Below are 21,953 nucleotides of genomic sequence, written 5' to 3'. Positions count from 1 at the left end.
TATAGTATAACGTGTTTTGTGCATTGTATCAGATGGCACCTAGTATCTTCCTGTAACTGTAGCAGCCTCTCACACACACAATCTCCCCGGCTCAGATGTGTCCCCGGCGGCCGCTCCACACTCCCCCAGTAATTGTCACGTTTAGAAAGATCAGATGGCAGAGGGTGGAGTTAATGATTGGACTGACGGAGTGACACCAGCGTGTTTACCTGCTGTGAGCACTGCGATAGCGGCCAGCGCATTCCTGAGCCATAGAGGAACTGCAGCCGCTGTGCGCGATGCCATCCAGGAAACGCAGCCGCACATCGCAGTTGTAACAGCAGCATCAGCCGGCGCTGGGCGCTCTCTGATGGAAGCTTTGTTTTAGCTCCATCCTACATGCTGCTGCTGCTGCTTCTATGAGACGACGCGATCAACATTTCCCTATCAGTGCTGATGCCTTTTATGTGATCGGATTGCAGAAACCTAATCCTCTTGTCTGCTAAGGGGGCAGAGTCCTAGGAAGGAGAAGAAGACTACCATTGAGTGAGAGCACTCTTGCGATTAATAATGAAGCCCTCGCCTGCAGGCTGTTGTGGGGATGAGGGTGGCTGCTGAGCCTGGGATCTCAGCCTGGCTGCTGGGAAGAGTTGTTAGCAGGGATATAACCCTTTGGATGAATTTGCAAGACTTGGTCAACGACACCTTCATGTGCACTAAGAGATTAGCCATTTAAGATATGCTAATGCTTTGGGTTACATTACTATCAAGGGAATATTTTCCACTATAACCTAATTTTCTAACGGGTAAGTGCAATATCATGCTACATTGTATATTATGCAATATGCTACTGCTAATTTTAAACAACAATACAGGTGTATTCTATTTCTCTCTACCCAGATGATGATCACAAAGGCTTCTGCGGGCATCACTATTTCTATAGGACATGCCCTACACTACAGTACGTGTTTGGGAAAGTTAGGGAAAAGTTTGCTGTTATCTGATGGATAGTGCGGCTGGCCAATGCACTTACTGTACAGCGGCATGGTATAGATTTATGTGTAATGAGTGAGTGCTCACAGTATGAATGCTGTTGTTTATTTTTAAATGAAAATATATTGTCCTAATCCTTATGGATTCTAACAGTATTATGGATTATAGCCATATAGATTTTTTAAACATTATTTCCACTTCTATGTGTAGCTTATCATATTTTTATTCTCCTTTTAGAGGCATATGTTGAAGCTTGACGTGAGATAAAATTGTGAAATATATATCACCAACCAATCAGCACCAAACTATCATTTCTTAAAAACAGGCTGCAAAATGTAAGTTAGAAGCTGATTGTTTGGTGATATATATCGTACATCAAGCTTTGATACATATGCCCCTAATTCGTTGTTTTGTGGAGAATGGTATCAATTAGTACTTTAGTGCACTCTTCTAAGCGACTTGATATTCTTTAGTGCAGTGTTTGTTAAAGAACATTGCAAAGAAAGTATATTGGCTACAGGGATTTGGCTTGTTGCAAGTTGAGAATCTGATTAATATTTTAGGGAATAAAGTTATAACAGTAACATTACACTAATATAACCGAATAGGCTTTGATCTTTCAGACATGTGTTTGCAATAGCGCAGCCACTCTTTATTTAATGAGTGCATTTTCCTTTCTATGCTTCTATAAGGACGTGTGGTGCACTTGCTGTGGCTGCTGTACATGAGATCTCATTATTATTATCAGTAGCTTTCTTATTCTGTACACCATTGAATACAATGTCTGGTTGTGGAGTGCTGCATTTAAAATCGGTTTCATAAATACTATTTAACCGCATTAATGAAGGACATCATCCTAATTGCAAGTCCAGCTAATTACTGGCATCTCCCTGTTGTGTTAACCAAGGTGTCAGAGGGAGGGTCTCCTGATCTGGATCAATGCTTCCATATGGAAATGCCACGAATTTGCCCCCACAACTGTTCCCTTTAATTACCTTATTCTGCTTAACATTCATGGAGTGGGTGCTTCTTGCCACATGTTGCAGCAGAGGTTTGGACTGCAGTGAAAGATCCTTACAAAAATCGTCTCCGTTTTGCTTGTACTAAAGGACCCGGCCGCTGTAACATCACTTCTGTAGTTAACTCCATGCATTTATTTTTTATGTTATTTAAAACCAAAGATTGCTCTTTTTATATAAATATGAAGATTGATCCTATAGTATAGTGATGGATCTACTACAGTATACAGTATATACACAGCAGGAATTTCATTAACTACAATCCTAAAACTGTTAAATGTATTTAAATAGATTTTAATATACTGTATACCTCTTGTAATTCTGCTAAATGAATCTATAATATTCTGTTCTGAAATCTATAAGCATCATGAAGTGGTAAAGTCCTAAATTATTTCAATAGAATCCTAAGTGTGTACACCAAGAATAGTAGAAATGAGACTTCTATAGTGTTGGAGTAATGTGACTCTAGCCTTAATGATTACTGTACCTCACTGCACCTTTTCTACCTTGTAAGATGTTGCTCAAATAAGTCAGCAACTACTGTATGCTGAGAGTCGGAACCTGTGATGTCTCAATATATCCATATAAGTACTTATAGCTTCTTTCATGGGCTCACTACAGTGCCATAACCCAATGTTCCACAACTCTAGTCCTCAAACACCTGAACAGTACATTTGCTCCAGACTTACAAGTGAAAATATTAGTACCATTCGTGAATCTCTTAATATGTCACTCAGTAATGAATACACCTGTACTTCAAATAGAATATGTGGAAAACATGCACTGTGCCTTCAGGACTGGATTTGGGAAACCCTACCCTAAACAACTACTGCAACTCTCTTAAAGTTACATTTGGGGGTCTATGTACTAAAAATATCAGTACTGCCACAATTATTATGTATCCAACTTGCAGGGGATATTTTAATTTTTAATGAAAATATCCCTGCTATGTACAAAGGGAACTCGCAGGGACAGCGTTTGAGGTAATCGCTGTCCCTGCTAGGTATATCCCTGGCATTTAGGAGAAGTTTATCACAAATGTGACAGACTTCTCCCGGGGGAAGCTGACACTGTGCATGCGCAAAACTTCCGGAGCTGGCCGGGGGCTACAGGGAGAGGTCGAAAGATCTCTCTCCTGTCCCTGGAGCCTACATAGGATTACAGTAGTTTACACCATCTGAAGATGGTGTAAACTACTGGGGCTAAACTACAAAAAGCTTTGCATTTTTGAGTTTAGTACAAAGGGGTAAGATCATAGTCCCCATTGTTGAGTACAGTGATCTGCAGCGCTAATTAGTACTTTGAAATCTCCTGCATTGTGCTTTTAGTATCTAGGGGTCTATTCATTATGTTAATTATCGAGGTCCGATAATTTTACATACTAACTCGATGCGAGCGCCGGAGCAATTCATCATTGCTCCAGCGTGGAGAGAGATGATCCGAAAATCGTCTGTCTCCCCGAAAGGCTTTCACAGCTCCTTTTAGTGAAACTTAGCACTGCCAAGTCGACTTGGCAGTGCTACTGCGCCTACGTAATCTTGAGTCCACGCAGGCATAAAAAACCCTGACGTCCAGCAGAAGGAGCTGGACAGGGGCAGAGGGATCCAAAGAGGATCTGTCTTCACAACCTGAGACCTTTCCATAAGGAAGAAGCAGGGTGAGCGGCAACAGCAAACTCCATCTGAAGATGGCAAATGCTCCTGCAGTCAAGCTCCAAATATATTGTATTTTTGGAGCTTGAAAAATTTCTGTCCCCATACTAGAGTATGGGGACAGCGGGCCACATCGAAAGTAGAAGATAAGCAGGAGAAATCTGTGATATCTTCTGCTTTATCCTTTTGATGAATGACTCGGCCACTTAATTTCTACAAAAACAGGTGAAAATGTTCATATTCAACTGCTTTTGTAGAAATTAGTATACCCCATAGGAACAATACATAACATTATGCAGAAACTGTAGTTTCTGCATAATTTTATGTAACTAACAGGCTGATACATAGGGGCATATGCATCAAGCTGATTTTTACATAAAATTTTACAGAAACTGCAGTTTCTGCATAATTTTATGTTTTGTGCCTATGTACTAATAGCACAATGCAGGAGATTTCACAGAAATCTCCGGCAAAGTGCTAATTAGCACTTCAAATCGCAGTCCCCATTATTGTCGGTGGGGACTAAGATCTGTCCCATATGCACTAAACTCCAAAAAATGAACCTTTCCGGAGTTTAGCCACGGTAGTTTACACCATCCTCAGCCTATGGGGGCTCCCGGTGCAGGAGAAAGATCTTTCAATCTCTCTCTCGCAGCCCCTGTCCGGCCTCGGAAGCTGACACTGTATGCATGCGCAGTGTCTGCTTCCACCGGGGATGTCTTTCACTTCAGACTATAGTCCCTATTTCACTATCAAATCACTATTCAGTCATCAATTATTTCATGCATACATTTCTGTTAAATCCATCAATGACATGACAACATAAAACCTCACACGTATGTCAAGGAGTGTTTAAGAACTGATTTAACAAGCAAATTATGTTAATGTTAAATCAGCTATGACTGCAATTTTCCATTTAAATTGCATGTACTTATCTCAGCAGTAATTTTATAGGAAACACAAATAAGGATTGTCACTACAATACTTCTTCCCAACTACTCTTTTGCTGATTCAGTAACAAGACTTAAGCTGGGTACACATGTAAAGATTTTCTGTCCAACCATCCAACTAGTTGATTGGTTGGAATGAAAATCTGGTAACGTATGGGAGTAAATGATGATCAGCAATTTGCTCCTAAATGCCAGAAAACAGGTGAAAATGGCGTCAGACAAGTTTGTTAAATGTTTGACCTAAACAATTTATTCAAACAACAGTTTTTGTCCCTTTTTTCGTACCTTACCAGATTTTCATTCCAACCAATCAACTAGTTGGATGGTTAGACAGAAAATCTTTACATGTGTACCCAGCTTTACATGGCTAAATAGACTTGTGGTTAACAGATTGCTGATGTTGTACCAGAACATAAATTTTTACAGTATATTTCCTGCCATATTTAAAAGGGCAATAATATTTTTTTAATAATTTACATAACAAATGTACAGTCTTGAATCTTCCCCCCCCACCATTCAGTAAAATATCGGTCTGTGGTATTGTTTTATTTATATATATATATATATATATATATATATATATATATATATATATATATATATATATATATACCTATCACTCCAGGGCACTTCTGTTACCTCCTGCAAGTGTAGCCCTGCTTAAACTCTTTCACTGTATATATTATGACTCTAAATCATATGGTGATTAAATTTCGTATGTGGGAATCTCCTCACTGTATGTCAATGGATAGTCCCGTCTTTGAATCTGTAGAAAGGGTGTTCTGTGCATGCACAGTGTCAGATTCTGGAGCCGGACGGAGGCTGCAGTAGAGGTATTGGTAGGTCTCTCTCCTGCAAGTAAAACCTCCATAGGCTTAAAGAGGTTTACACCATTTTAAGATTAGTATGCAGTCGGGAAGCCGGCGGACGTAATCCCGACAGCCGGCATCCTGACTGCTTTATCCCGGCGAGGGTTTAATGACAGGCATCTAAATCTAGATCGAATTGATGCCGGGCGCCTCTGCGGACAGCCACAGGGTGGGGGGGAGGGTTAGATTTAGGGCTCCCAGGGAGGACTTAGGGTTAGGCACCCCACCCCCCGGGATGTTAGGGTTAGGCTAGGGGAAGGGAGGGTTAGGGTTAGGAACTGGGGGAAAGGTTAGGGTTAGTTAATACTTATCTTGGGACGATCTGGATTTTCAGCCATGCCGGCCAGTCACTGTCGGGATTTGAACCGAACTTGCGTTCGGCGGTCATTCATACCGATTCTTTAAGATGGTGTAAACTAATGGGACCAAACTCTACAAAACTAAAGTTTTCAGAATTTAGTACATAGAGGTCAGATCGTAGTCTACATTGATAACAATGGGGACCACGACCAACAGCACTAAATAGCTTTCTGTAGGATATTCATAGAATCATGCAGAAGCTGCAGCTTCTACATATTTTTATGAAAAAACGCTTAATAAGTAGCCCCTAAGCATTCATTCCAAGTGGCATTTTTATCAAGCCCCCTTTTCAGTAAAATTATATAGAAGCTATAATTTCTGAATAATAGTATGTACCCCAGCTATGGAGTCACCTCCAACTTGATGGGAAGTAATTTACAAGAATCCCGCTGTGATTTGGATTGGAAAAAAAATTGCAGCATTTATGCGATTATTAATATATACAGTAGGTTCCTAAACCGCCACAAAATATGATAAAATATATATATATATAATATGTATGTATATATATGTATATGTATATATATGTATATATATGTGTATGTGTATATATATATATATATATATATATATATGTATATAATATATATATATATATAAATGTTTGTTTTAGTTTTGCCATGAAGTAAAGACAATGAATTATTCCTCCTGAACACTCTACCTTCATGCTGGTGATCCACCGTAACCTAGGAACATCCTCTGTGATTTTCTACTGTATGATTAAGAGTATGAACAGGTGACCTTGCAAAGCCCCTCCAACGGTTCTCTTTAATTATCACTGTGATCTTGTAATTTCACTGTTCTCTCACACCACCACCTGAGGTCAGGACAATAATGATATTTCTGCTCACTGTTTCTTCCACATTTCATGGTTGATAACCTGAATTAGAGGCTTGTCAGCTTTTTATATATATATATATATATATATATATCTGCAGTTCAGTCAATGTTCGGATTACTCAACTTATCTATGCTCAATGCAGTGGTAATCACAAATATAGCAGAACAGTTATTACGTATTAGATAACTACAAAAACATGACAGGTGTGCCGAGCTTGTGGCATCATATACAAAAATACTTGAGGCTATAATTGCTGCCAAAGGTGCATCAACAAAGTATTGAGCAAAGGTTGTGAATACTTATGTACATGTGATTTCTTAATTATTTATTTTTTATTAAATTTGCAACCATCTCAAAAAAACTTTTTACACATTGTCATTATGTGATATTGTGTGTAGAATTTTGAGGACAAAAATGAATTTATTCCATTTTGGAATAAGGCTGTAACATAACAACAAGCGGAAAAACTGAAGCGTAGTGAATACTTTCCAGATGCACTGTATGTGCCCCTGGTGGATTAGAGAACTCACTGGTCACTGTGCATGTCACATTAATTGCCGGTATAGATGTGGATAGATCTGACTCTATGGCCCTCATTCAGAGCCGGACGCTATGAGCAGAGCGCTCGCTCTGAATGAGGGCCGTCCTCCATAAAAATGGAGCGTCCTCCTGGACGCTTGTATAGCTGTGGGTCACCACCCACAGCACATACGAGCATGCAGGATGATGGTCGCAATGGTCTTGACCATCGCTACCATCGCGAGTGCGACCAGAAGCCTGTGGTCGGGGTTTTCGACCACAAGCCCTGGAGTGATTTTGGCTCTATCAGAGCCAAAATCACTCCCCCTGACATCACTAGTGATGTCAGTGGGCCGGCTTCTGATGGTAGGCGTTCCCTTGGGAATGCCTCCGTCTGGGAGGCACGCCCACCAAAGGGGGCGTGCTGTCAATCAACATCGGCAGCACGCCCCCTTTGATCAGACACAACGAGCGAAGGAAAGTCCTTCGCTTGTCGCGTCTGGCGCAGGCTCCCTCCGTCGTGCGCATGCGCAGTGCACACCATTGACCCACTTGCGAGTGGACAGCCGCTTGCGAGTGGGTCTGAATGAGGCCCTATGTCCACACTCTGGCTACTGATGGTGTGATCTACTGGTGATTTTCTGCACCATGGTTCATTAACTTTCCGGTGGAAATTGTGCATGGTAACTCCCAATTTATTGGCATGTTGCTTCCAATGAGCACATACCCTGCATGAAAAAATTGGCATCACCAAATATTCTTCCATAGTCCATTCCGTCATATTGTCATTAAGCTAGTCAATCTGATGTTCATAGTGGTTGTTTGTTTTATAATTATTGCAATTTGTAATGCACTAGGCAGTGGAACAAATATATATACACTATATAGACAAAAGTAATTGGAAACTGACAGCAAATAGATCAACAAGATCCACAATTAACCAATAGTGCCCACCGCCAGCGTGTATCTTAGGAGGTGCACTCCTCCAGCACTGCGGACTTCCAACGAGACTCCGACTCGTGTATCGTTGTGGTGAGAGAGTTATCATTGTGTGCGTATATCAGTTATACAGAAGCGTTAATGCATGTATCTAAATTGGACTCCTATTAGCAAATATATGCCATTCATTTTCAAAAGTGAGTGCTTCAGCTACAAATACTCAGTCACCTATTACTATTAGAGGCAGTATATTTTATATAATCAATTATTTTTAAGCTGCAAATGTGATTTATACTTGTTATTTTAAAGTGCAAGCATTATCCTATGTACTCATACATTTTTTTAAGATTTTAAAGTTTATCATTGTTATTCAGGTGGTGTCTTGAATTTTATTTATGCCATCTCAGGAACTTTGGAATATAAAATCTTGTTTTTTATTAGCGCATCATCGTTGTTGGTATATTAAGATTTTATTGATGTCAGTACTTTGTAGGCCCACCACATGTAGTAATTATTGTAGACACCTTTCTTGGTAAACTGTCCACAAGTTCCTGGACAATAGCAAGTGGTATGTTATGCCATTCCACCTTAAGTACAGTGACCAACTGAGACACTGAAGAAGGTCAAGTTGGCCTAGAACGCACCAATTTGTCCCAAAGGTTCTCACTGGGGTTAAGGTCTCGTCTCTGAGCTAGCCAGTCCTTCTGGGCACCCAAATTTTCTGTATACCAGTCCAGCATCGCCCTGGAAGCCTGACAGGTTACATTGTCGTCCTCTAAAGACATTTGTTATTTCCATAAAACTATCACGTGTTCTTGTCAAAACTGCAACATTAGTGGCCATTTGGAACTCTTGTGCAATGGTATGTATGGGACCATTTCACTTGAGCGGGAGTGTCCAATTACTTTTGTCTATATAGTGTGTGTATATATGTGTGTGTATATGTATGTGTATGTGTGTGTATATATATATATATATATATATATATATATATATATAATTCCATAGACAAAAAAACCTTACGGTTTCACATGTCCCATTAAGGCTGCTTAGACATGATCTGAAAATTGACAAAATTTATTGATTTTCTGTCACTCAAACTTCAAAAAGCAATGAAATATCAATCATTAAGGCTGAGACCTTAATGGGCGTGTTCCTTGAGCAATACAGATATATGGTATGCCATCACGCCCTGTGGTTAACTGCAGATTCAGCACTCTCACAGAATGGACGGGGCATGCGCTGGCTGTATTTAAGCCAGTCTAGGGGGTGGGGTGCTGACATCGCAAGCCATGATTGGCTCCCGGCGGCCATCTTTGAATTTCAAAAATGGCGCTAAAGTGCCATTTTTGAAAAGGGCACGCTCTGTTCTCACCTTTTGAAGTCAAGGGTGAGAACAGCTCATTGGCTGAGAGGTGGAAGGCTCGCCTCTCTCAGCCAATGAGCGCTCCGCACCGAGATTTCTGTACTGAAATCCCGGGCGGAGCTGTAAAGTTCATGGGTCTGGGTATCTCATGTTTTTATTTTGCCAAGACCCTGGATTGTGTGCAGAGGACCTGATCCACGCAAAGGTGGAGGTGAGTATGTAATTTTATTACAGGTACTCCCCATTGGATTACCTACTGGAGAAGAGGACAGAATGGCCTCAGGGATAGATAGGTGAGTATGTGAGACAGTGTGTGCATGTGTGAGTACATTTGTGTGAGCATGTATGTTTTAGTAAAATTGTACTACTTTTCTACGGTGTGTTGTGTGGTTTTTTTTTTTTTTTTTTTTTTTTAATATTGCTTTTGCTGTGGAACTAAAAGTACCAGTAATCCCGTAATGCCCCGCATGCTGATACTTGTGGTTCTCCAAGTACCAGCATGCGGTGGAGGCTTTATATTCATATGCATCACACTTGAAAGGTACACTGGTCCTGAAGACCAGGTCCGAGGAGACCTTAAAACGTCGACATACTTGCTGCATCATGTGATATTTGTTTTTAAGACACATTGCCTTTTTTCATCATTGGAGTGCTTTATTCTTTCTCCAGGGGGGCTTATCATGCTCCTTAAAGGAAATATATATATATATATATATATATATATATATATATATATATGTGTATTGTGTGTGTATATATTTATTTATATCTTTTTTTTCTCAGACAGGAAATGGAGACCTCTTGGTGAGATTAAATTTCCAGAATTGCTGGCAACTGCTAGCTTGTCTACTGTAGAGGTTTTGTATCTCACTCTGTTCATCACTTGTAGACTCTGCCAGGCCACCTGCTACGGTGACTGAGAGCTTTAACTTCTGGGAAAAAACATTTCCCAGATACAACAGTTCCCTATGAAAAACGCACAAGCCATGCAAATGGTATAATTGAATGCAGTAGATCCCATTCACAGATCCAGAGCATAGTGAAATGGTGAACAAGGGCTGCATTCAGCATAGATGTGCCAAATTCTGAGGGTTTTAATTAAGTTATATACAGTAGTTATGTTAGTTATGTCCCCGAAGCTACAGTTTGTGCATTTTTTAATTATTTAAATAAAATTCCATGCAAATAACTGTATGTATATATGTGTTCATATAATATAAATATAATATACTTTTTGGTGCCCTGTGCCACATAGAGCATTGGCGCCCCCCCCATTTTCTAAATAGAGATTTAGAGATAAGGGAAGCCAGGAGATGCTGGGGATAAAAGAAGAGGAAGCTAAAAGTGAGAATAATAATAAACAGGTAAATTGTCAAGCCCAAACAGCGCTGCCTGCCCTGCGGTGCCGCACCACCCTAGTTATGGCCGTGTGTATATATGAGTGTGTATATGTGTGTGTGTGTGTGTATATATATATATATATATATATTAATTATATTATATTATATTATTACAATAATAACATTTGTGGCAAAAATGCCAGTGAATGATAAAGGGTTATTATTGTGCAGCTAATAAAATTGGCTGTGGATATTTGTATGAAGGACCTGGACTGTACACGCTGTGGGCCCCCCCTGACAGTGTCTGATGTTTCACTGTTGTATGATGCATGTTCTGTATGTGTGTGCAGGCCTCATTGTATCTCTGCGTCTGATGGGTCAAATGCCGGGGGATGAGGGCAACCATGTCTTTTTCATCTGTGCTAGGCTCCACAATTTCTGTTGGCAGCCCAGCACTATAGTGTTTAGTGCTTACCAGCTACATAATAAATTGTGACTAAGCAATATATTTATACTTACACAGCAATATGGTTTACTTGTTGGACATTACACCTGTTCTGTGAGGATTAATATGGAAAATTCACAGAAAGGCACCAAGCATAGAGCATTAAATGAATAAAAGCTTAAACAAGAATCTATTGTATATGTGCATACTGTCAGGTTGTGGCCTAGGATCGGCCGTTACTCATCTCAGTGCCAGCTTCCCCTGACCTCTCGAGCGATCAGACACCAGGTGCAACGGTGAGTGACGCACTGAGGATTATACCTTGGGTCTGCTAGGACATGTGCTCGCTCTGTGATTTGGTTCCTACTGTTACCGTCATGGGTGCAGCCATGACAGTCTACATCACCTGATTGCCTATTCCCAATGGTAGCTTTGGTTGCTGTCAGCTGACACCATCCTCCAATGGACTGCTACCTTAGGGTATTAAGCTGGGCTCTAGACAACAGGAATTGCGTGTACAATGTCGTTACTTCCAGTGTATATTTGCTGTTGCAGTGTTCCAGGTTCCAAGCTCCTTTTTTCCAGTTCTGCGTCTGAAGCTACAGCGTGTGTACTTAGTACATCATCCAAATACAATCTCCTAGTGTCATCTTCTGTGCTAGTTCCGTGCCTGAAGCCACGCATGTGTACTTAGGGCCTGATTCAGAGCTGGACGCTCTTTAAGAGCGCTCACTCTGAATCAGGGCATTTTTTTTTTGTGTAAGCCAAGCTGTGGGTGACTACCCACAGCTTTTGTGAGCGGCCAGGTGATGGTCGTGACAATCGGGGCTTGCGACGAGACCCTTGTGGTAGGGTCTCATCCGTTGCAAGCCCCAGAGAGCTTCCTGCTCTAACAGTGGTGCCTCCCACAAATGGCAGGACTCCCTACAAAGGGGCGGCTGTCGATGTTGATTGACAGCTCGCCTCCGTTTGTGTAGCCACCGCCCCCTCCCTGGCTACAAAACGGGGCAAGCTGTCAATCAACATCGACAACCGCCCCTTTTGTAGTGAGTCCCGGAGCAAGAGAATTTCTCTCTCGCTCCGGGTCTTGAACATGCGCGGGGCACGCGTGCGCAGTACCCCACCATCGACCCGCTTGCGAGCGCTGTGCACTCGCGATTGGGTCTGAATCAGGCCCAGAGTACGTTATCCATGTACACCTGTATCCTGTGTCCGTTCTGCTTCTGAAGCCTCAGCATGTGTACTTAGTACGTGACCCAAGTACAAACTCCTAGTGCCATTCTCCTGTGTAAGCCCTGCATCTGGATCAATAGGGTGTGTACCCTTAACATCACCCAAATACAAAACGTCCAGTATCCTTTTCCTGTGCTTTCCCTGTGATAGTGTTCTTCCATTTCCCACTTGTGCCAGATACCTTACCAAAGGGTCACGACCTGCTTTCTGGGTGCAGCTTAAGGCCAAATGCCGCTTGGAGGAGTCACTGGTGAACACCTCCCAGTAAGTCAGATCTAGCCAACATCCACTACAAGTGGATGAGGAAGGCACTTATCCAGGCCCCTCGTCTCATATTCCAATTTCCACCTGGGTCCACATCTTCTAATACCCCTACAGGAGTCTACCATAGCCCAAATGTGACACATACCAGGCAGGGTCATACAGAGCCAGCCTGGGGGAGGGGTGTGTGGCCAAATTACAAGGTCACCCTCCCTTTAGAAAAAAAAAAGAAAAATAGAAAACTTATTTGCAGCTGTGCTGGGGATGCTTACACACACACACACACACACACACACACAGACTGCTGCAGACAGGCCTGCCAAGAGCTGCAGCGGGCCTGGATAATGGGGTGTGGCCTAATTGTGGGAGGTGTGGCCACGCCCCTTCAGGCAAAAAAAAACGATTTTCAGTGCTGCGAGGGGGGCGCTCTGAGCCCCCTCAGCCTGGCGCAAAGCCAGGGTAGCGTGATCAGTCTGATCGCTCCCCCCCCACAGGTTTAGGAGACACGCTGTGTGCTGGGCTGCTGTGATGAAGGAGGGGGCGGCGTCAGACCCGGGCCCCTCAGGAAGCCCGGGCCTGGGTAATTTGTACCCGCTAGCCCCCCCCTTCTCGGCGCCCCTGGCTGCAGAGCAACAAGCAGTCTCCCACTTCAGCCCAGCACACAGCAGCATATGCTGGGCTGCTGAAAGGTAAGAGGGAAGGGGGAGGCATCTTACTTGGGCCTTTGCTGGGCCCCTCCAACAAGCCCCGGCAGTTGGTACCCTCCCGTCCTCTCTGGACTCCTAATACCAGATGATATAAAAATAATACCTTTCTATAATAGCTCAGTGCTCTTGTATATCAGAGGTCAAAGGAGCATATAAAATAATTGTATAACTTCCCTGGCTATTCCACTGAATGTAATCCCACACAGGACTTGACCAGTCCTTCCAGCTGTTTTCATTTATTGTATCTCAGGAGAATTTTAATGAAATCGCACTATTGATATATTGCAAGCACACATTTTAATTCCTTTTACACACAACAATATAAAATGCCTATACATGAAATGAAACATCAATCAGTTTCCTCTGTGAAATTCTGGACAGCACACAAAATACGCTATGGCTCCCCACTGGGACATACCACTGTATCCCTTTTGGAAAAAGTCCTCTTTCTCCTTTTGGCTTGGGACTTTCCATTTGTGATGTGCTTCGAGGATTTCAGTTAAACTGACTGTTGATTTATTTCATATGAGTATTTTATTTTATGTGTAAGACTATATTAAATAATGCACTAACAAAATAGAAAAGTACACTCTTTTCCAGACTTACTGCCACTTTTAACTGACTGACTATACGACTACTCATATATTCTCGAATGTGTGTAAATAGGACTTCTGCATGTTATGTACAAATAGATTGTTAGCTTTTTGACTAGTTTTAAAAGGCCTTAGCTCAAGGTGCAAATATGGTAGGGGAGAGAGGGCATTCCAGTGTAGTGTAGTGAAGCAATCGGGTACCATTAATCTTAATTTGTGGAGATGGGATTATGAAATTTGACAATATTTTATCAAGAATAGAAGATTAAATACCAAAATGCTGAAAAACCTTCCCTTTTAAGTCCCATTTATTTCTATAGGAGTCTTGATACTAGTTACTGTTTGACCTCATTAAACAATAATCTGCCACATTTATTTCCCCACAAATAACTTTAATGGCTGCAAATTTACAATTCTTACAGTACATGTAACAGAAACAATGTATATTTTACATTTTGTTTTACCTTTACCTAGTGTTAGCTTTATTTTATTTAAACCGTGCCATAACTCATATTTGAAATTACTTTACATGCAGACTCTAATTAAATCATTGTGCATCTTGTATAGCATTTGGTCTCTTACAGTAAGGACAATGATAAATCTCCTGTATCATTTACCTATTAAAATGCTGCACGATTTTAAGACAGCTGATTAACCATCAACGGGCTCTTCCACAAAGAATCAATAAACTGTCATGTCTGTGATCTAGGGGTATCTTCCATAAGCTTAATCTCCAAGTAATATGGGGTTAGATCTGTCCACATCACAGTAGCAATATCTGTATTCTGAAGTAAATGGTTTAAATCTGTCTTTAAAAATGATTCATGTAGAAATACAATTATTGGGAAGAAATGGTAGAATTCCTAATAAGTGGAGGAGTTTGTGTACTTTTTATTTTGTCTTTAACTGTGCTTGAGATTGACTCTTCTCAGAAAATGAATATATGAGAGAATCTAAAGGAAGATTAAAATCTCCTCCCAAGGATCAATACACCCACTATAATTGTCTCTAACTGTTTCTCTGTTCCCTTTGGAAAAGGGATATGTTTGTCATTAGAGAAGTAGATGTCTGAACATAAAAGTCCCATTACAAAAATCTCTAAACAAAAAAAAAAAAAAAAAAGTTTTTTTTTCCTGATTCAAGGCACACTTTATTCTCCTGAAAAGGCACATTTGTATTGAATAATACATGTACTTTTTTTCTATCAATATAGTTACAGAAATTGGCAGTGGCGTATTCCCAATTTACAAATTGTGTGTACAAAAAGACATGGTGTTCCAGTATAAATGTTATGCTGATTACTTTTGGGATGTAAGGGCCCCATTTAACAATGAGACCTAACCCCTATAGCACTCGTTTAATGGGTTATGTCCTCTCTTCATTATTTACCAAACAGTGATAAACTAAGCCTACTGGTGTTTGTCACTGAATAGCTTACGCCATCTATAGATGGCAAGAGCGATATGGTCCCTATTGCCGGCAATAAGGAGCCAGAAATGAAAAGGGGGCTTGGCCACTGAAAAGGGGGAGTGTCTAAGACACGCACATTTTCGTCACTCTTGGGGGCATGCCCGGCACTTATGGACACGCCAGGCAGCCCCCAAGCACTGCTGACGGGTACAATAGATGTCGGGCGCATGCGCCCAACGTCTATTCACCGGCGGTGACCGGGTCACCGCACATTTCCCCACCCACAGGACACTGCGACCAGCGGGTGAAGACTGCACCTGCAGGCTGTCTTAGCGGAGTGCTGCGCGATGCAGAAAAGAAGAAAAAATATATTATTATTTGTTTGTTTACAATATAAACCAATTGAATATTGATCATGTCAGTGATGGCGGGCCAAAAGTTTATATTCCATTATATGTATTGTTATTCAAAAATATGTGGCAGATAGTTTAATATATTTTTTGTTGTATAAAAATAAAGGACATTAAAATGGGAATTTGGTATGATTCTATATTGTAGTTATAGGGTATGCTATCTCCACCTTGCATTAGAAACCTATTCGAAGTGAAATTACTTAGTTTTTTTTACTGCTATGTCATGGTTTGTTCATGCAATATTTTGCTGACATCTCCACCACTGACCTCTAGTAAGTCTTCATGGCTAAACACTATTACTCTACTAGAATTACTTATGGCTTGAAATGTACCATTGGAGGGATATTAAATAGCCCTTATTTATTGGTAACTGCCATAATACTGTACAACTGATTATACATTACCAGTGGGTTGACAATGCAGCTAAACATCAATTTGCTTGTTTCAATTTGCTATAACCTGATCCAAATGTTTAAAAATAGTTTTGTCTGTGTCTTAAGCAAATAAACTAAACTTGAAATTAAACATTTATTAATGAGACCCATTTACTATTAATACAGGTATATTATATTAAACATAACCTTTTCACTATATTACTTTAGTAGCATTATCAAACATTAGTTTAAGAGAAGGATTGAATACTCCAAAAGAATCTTAAATTAGGTGCAGGATGATATTGTATAATGGAGTTTCAGCACCATGGACAGCTTCAGTATCTCAGCATTTTGTGTCATTTCTTCAGCTTCTAATACTACTGTATGTAAAGACATATAATGCACCTCTTTATGCTGCCACATAAAACATTGGAGGGAGATGTATCAAACCTAAAAAGGACAAGTGGAGTAGTTGCCCATAGCAACCAGTCATCTTCTAAATACTGTATCCTCTCACCTCAGAAGGTGTGATACATCTACCCATGGTCTAAAGTTGATATTACAAAGAACGTGTGTTACAAATGTGTCCACATACAATCCTCAAGTCAGGGCTATTTGGTGCACAATGGACTTTATGACTTTGCCACTCTCTGCAACTTTTCCTTAGACTATGCATCATTATATGCTACTTTTATACCAATTCCTTTGCAATAGAAATGACTAATCCCAAATACAGTATTTAGCAAACCATTAGCTACTTAGTACATGATTAGTGATTTAAGATGCAAAATTCAGGAAAAGTATGTAATATGGGTAAAAAGGCAAAAGACTGAGGTTTTATACAAGTGACTTGTGCCACGCATCGTCATGCTTAATATTCTACTTATACCAATTTCTTTGCATCAAAAAGTACTAATTATAAGTGCAATGCTTAGTACACTGTTAGCTATTTAGTGCTCTATTAGAGAGTTAAGTCACAAAATTTGGAAAAAGTACACAAGCACAGGAACTGATGCCCATGGCAGGGCATCCGAGTTGCATCTCACATCATTTGGCACGCACAGTATAGGTGTAGGCCTATGAGGACAGATCTGTATTACATTTTAATAAATCAGCACTTGAGGTTGTTTGTATAATTACTGAACATTTTATTTCTGATGCGTTCCAATTCCTGTTTTACTGTCTTGTGTTTGCTGCCAACATCCAAGTTTTGATGTCTGTGTTTATCTAAAAAACATAGACTGGCTGTATTTGCAAATTGAAGCTTCCAACTGGGACTTGTTTTGTTGCTTAGGATAGGCAATATAGAAAAACAAATTGGAAAGAGGTACTCTTTTTACCAGAATTGTTGTCAGGTGCTCTTTAAACTTTGAATGTTCATGTGACTAAAGAAGATTTGAAAGAAAGCAATACCGGGACTGGTTATTTGTTGTGATCTAGTGCAGCTTTTTTCTAAAGTTTCTTAAGCAATCATACTGTAAACCCTGATTTGAATGTAGAGTGTTTATTTAACCAAAGCAGGAGTCCGTTGCATACAATTGCATCTATCATAACTTCTGCTGACAGGATGGCATTTACTACATTAATAAGATTAATACCACTATACCCAATGTAAATTAAGACCAACATTTACTAGAAGTTAATCTAATAATTCAATATATTAAAAATCTATGGCTATTGCTCTGAGAACAAATAGTCTATAGGAAGCTAAGTTCAAGTTTTGCCTCATGTCTGAATTAATAGGTGAATTGTTTTCATTAAATGATAACAAAGACCTAATACAACAGGTATGGTTTGTCTTCTGCACCCTACTTCATGTCACTCTAATTGTGAATTCTTCATCACAATAAAAGGCTATTTTTTTGCAGTCTCCACACATTTGGTTTGTGCCCCTCAGGCACAGTACGTTGTGAGGTAAGACTTAAAACAGACTAGCTAAAAATGACATGAACAAGTCTATTTCAAATGCAGCATTTCAGTTGTGACAGGTGTGTGCTGAGCTGTAAGTATTTGGTAACGTACTATGAGGCAGATGAAGAATGAGACTTAAGCCTAGTGTAAATTATGTCAAAATTATGTAAAAGAAAAATAAAAGGACTGAACATGACCAGAAAAGTGTGGCACATGCTGATTTATTGGAGTCTGGCACTTTCGCTTGTACCTGGGAAGGGGAGGAATAATGTAGCTTTAGTACAATAAGTGCATGTTTGTGCAGTTGCCTGAGAAAATTATTTCATTTGTAGGTGGCCAAGGGCAAAGTCCAATACATAATGATGTCAGTGGTTCTGATTGGCTAATTGAAAATGCACCACTGATGTTAAAAAATGTTTTTTCATAGCTCATTTATGTATTGTTTTTTATGTACATGTTTTAGCAACTTTTTTCACACACACAATCGATTATTTGTTCCTGCTGTATTAGGTTCAATATGCATTTTGCAAGCAAAATCAATGGTTAAAAACATGAGTAGTGTATGTGATGTATGCCTGGCACATATGCGAACATTGTAGAAAATGCCCAGGTGTCTAATAAAAACAAATACAATGAAAGCATCATTATTATTATTGGTATTATAAACCACTTTCAATAAAGTAGGTGCTTAAATAGGTGCACTTCAGTCAATGTATTTGTAATATGAAAGCCCATAAATGTAACTCTTTTAAAACAACTTGGATAAGCCCTTCATTCCCAAGTTATATAATGGTGACAGTTAATAAAGTTTCAAATGAGCAGTAAATACGAAGAAACCATTGTATGATAGAGAAGTGCATTGCAAATCTTCAATTTGACAGGCGGCTCACAACATTGCCTTGTACTGTCAATGTGTAGCCTTGTTCTTGCTAATAACACAAGGGAAAAGAACAGAACCAGCACACGTCTCTCCTGAAATACTTTGTCCTGTTTGGATGATCTGATTTACAACAGGTTGTTTTATGCCAAGCACTTTAAAGTAAGGGACAAAGCAGACAAGCCGGAACTAAAGACTAAACCTGCTCTAGTCAGGTTTCAAAAATGGAAAATATATATGTAACCTGATCAGAGACTAAAATTGATGGTAGGCAGTACCGTGAAATGATTTTCAATTTTGTAATCGACTGATTCGCAGGAAAACGCAACTGTATCATGAACCATGACATTGCACTTTGTGATGTAAAACTGTTTGTTTGAATGCATTGACTAAAAGTATGTGTAATTGATGAAAATAAACTTTGCTTTAACCATGGTAAGATTTTGTTATTTTTTTTTTAAGGTAAAACATTGCTATACTGTTTCAGTGTATTTCTAGCCCAATTGCCCTATTGTCTCTCCTTTTTATCTTTTTTAATGATGTAATTAGCATCTGGAGATTAATTTTCAAATTTGGAGATGTCTATATCAGTTGGTTACAGGATCCTGGAGTTCAGAACTCCCGAATGTCATAATGCCGACTCCGGTCAAAATCCCAATGTATGTTGGAGAGTAGAATACCCTAACCCCACCCCCCCTACTCTAAACCCACCCTTCCTACAGCCTAACCTTAACCGCCCCCTCTGGCAGCCTTACCCTAACACTCGCCATCGGCATTCTGACCATCTGGATTCCGGAGCCGGTATTCAGATGAACGCCGGGATTCTGATCACTGGCCACTGGGCTCCTGACTACATCCTATCTGTATCCATAGTAAGAAATTGGACATTTATCTTCTAGCTTCCACCAAAAGAAACTAAAGCTAATCATTGTATGGGTGCTAAAGGTAACCGTTGGTGTAAATAACAGCCTTATTTTGTCTATTTTGTCAACCCATTAATAACTGTGAAATAGGGTTTATTTTAGTTTTCACCATTTTGAAATTCCCATGAGTTCACCTTAATATGGCTGCATTGATAGTACACAATTACAAGAGTAAGCAAATTTACAATATTTTTCTTTATATTTAGTTTTCTAATAATCTTAAGACCCTTTCAGCACTATTTTCTGAGTGCAGTTTGTGAAGTTGTGTTGGTGTTGACTGCTTAACTTAAAAGTGAATATCTTATGATCTTATAGGTCTGCAAGTAGCAAGGGTTGCTGTCATTTTAAAAAAAGAGATGCCGATGGAGATAGAACGTGCGGGGGACATGGTGCATCATCACCATCCCAACCACTGTTAGTCAATTTGCAGCAGCAGGGAGCTGGGGCACAATGACATGACTCTCTGAGAATTGCATTATCAAGCCCCTGGACTATCAACTTTACCGGGGAAGTAATTTGAATCAAAGAGCAGACATACTCTCATCCAGGAGAATAGGCAAATATTGTGTCTATCATACCATATCTATGAATCAGTGGTGCAAGTAAGGTGATAAAGGCCAGTACGGCATACTATTAAAATGCTGTTAGCTGCGCTGCTGAGTCAGTCACGGCATTCAATGGTGAAATGGACCCTGGACTGTGAGTGACCATGGGCAGCCCAGCAGTTTTTGGGGACATGCCCCCAGACTGATGAGATGTGGGGGCATGTCATGCAAACACTTACGCATGATACATATCTATGCCCCTTTTGACACAAGACCACACCCATTTGTATGCACAGAGTACCAGGAGAAAATAAAGCCAACTTTCACCACCACTAGGGATCCAGACACCATGGACACAATGAATTTCTTGACAAACTAAAATGTTTGCTCAGCTGCATTATGACATTGTGTATTCTGCAGTCCTGGGCTACAACATCATGGAGGCTTCATGATGGAGCCAGGAGCTCCAATCAAAAGGTAATGCTAGTAATTTGCACATGTTCACTGGTGTCAGGCAACCACAGCTGCCCCGGAATTAACATTTGTGTACAACTGAGCCAGGAAGCGAGCCCTCCCCTTCGACTGGCACAGCTAGAAAGTGCCTTCTGGCCAACCTGTAGTTATGGCCCTGCATGTTTACTGTATTCAGGAAGTGACTCACATTCTGTCATGTAGAGTCTGCAACTATGGTTGAAAGTTGACTGCCCACAGGTCTATAGCTGCCTTTTTTTTTTTTTTTCAACATGCTCAGCAATGAGCTAAATTGAACAATACAGTTGTGCGCTTTGTACACCCAGGGATTACAAGTGATTAAACAGCAGCTGACATATAAGGGATACTGCCCAAGAAATTCCTTCAGAACACACAACTACAGGAAAGTATATATATCTGCGCTAATAACTACAAAAGAAATATACATATGCTTCGGAGCTGTCAATAATAATTTAATATGATGCAATGTAATAATCACATTGGAAAGAAGAACTGCAGTTCCTTAAAATGAATACAAACTAACAAATAATCATAGATACGTATCATTCAACCATAGACAAAAATGTGCACTTATGAGTCCAATGGACCCTTAGGACCCCACTAAAGACCTACTGTATATTGGCCGAAGCAGCAATAATATGTATTAAGTAATCCAATTTGTAGGAAAAGTTAGTAAGATGTATATGTAGGTACAGCAATGAGCTAATTCACTTATGATGGGTGGATATTGTTTGTCACTTTCAAGAATTATTAAATTATGCAGTCCTTTCATGCAACCCATTTCAAATCTGTAGTCTAAACTGCAGTGTTTCATTTGTTTCATTTTAAATCTGTAAAAATGATTTCCAGTATTTTCAACATGACAAATATGTATTACTTTCAAAAAGTCTGCAAAAAGTCAAAAGTCCCCATTTATTTATTTTTACCTTATGCTTCAAACAA

General features: G+C 40.0%; 1 protein-coding gene across 1 annotated transcript in view; it reads left to right on the top strand.

Moving 5' to 3' along the window:
• The first annotated feature begins 411 nt into the window (after positions 1 to 411).
• Positions 412 to 21,953, top strand: part of PCDH15 (protocadherin related 15) — a 1,543,840-nt gene continuing 1,522,298 nt past the window's right edge. The window contains exon 1 of the mRNA XM_088459638.1: positions 412 to 785. The gene's annotated coding sequence lies outside the window, so the exon portion shown is untranslated. The remainder of the gene's footprint in view (positions 786 to 21,953) is intronic.

The sequence above is a fragment of the Taudactylus pleione genome, unplaced genomic scaffold (genome assembly GCF_031769625.1).
Source record: "Taudactylus pleione unplaced genomic scaffold, aTauple2 ptg000918l, whole genome shotgun sequence".
Classification (NCBI taxonomy): Eukaryota; Metazoa; Chordata; class Amphibia; order Anura; family Myobatrachidae; genus Taudactylus; species Taudactylus pleione.
This window is presented reverse-complemented; position numbering and strand designations above follow the sequence as displayed.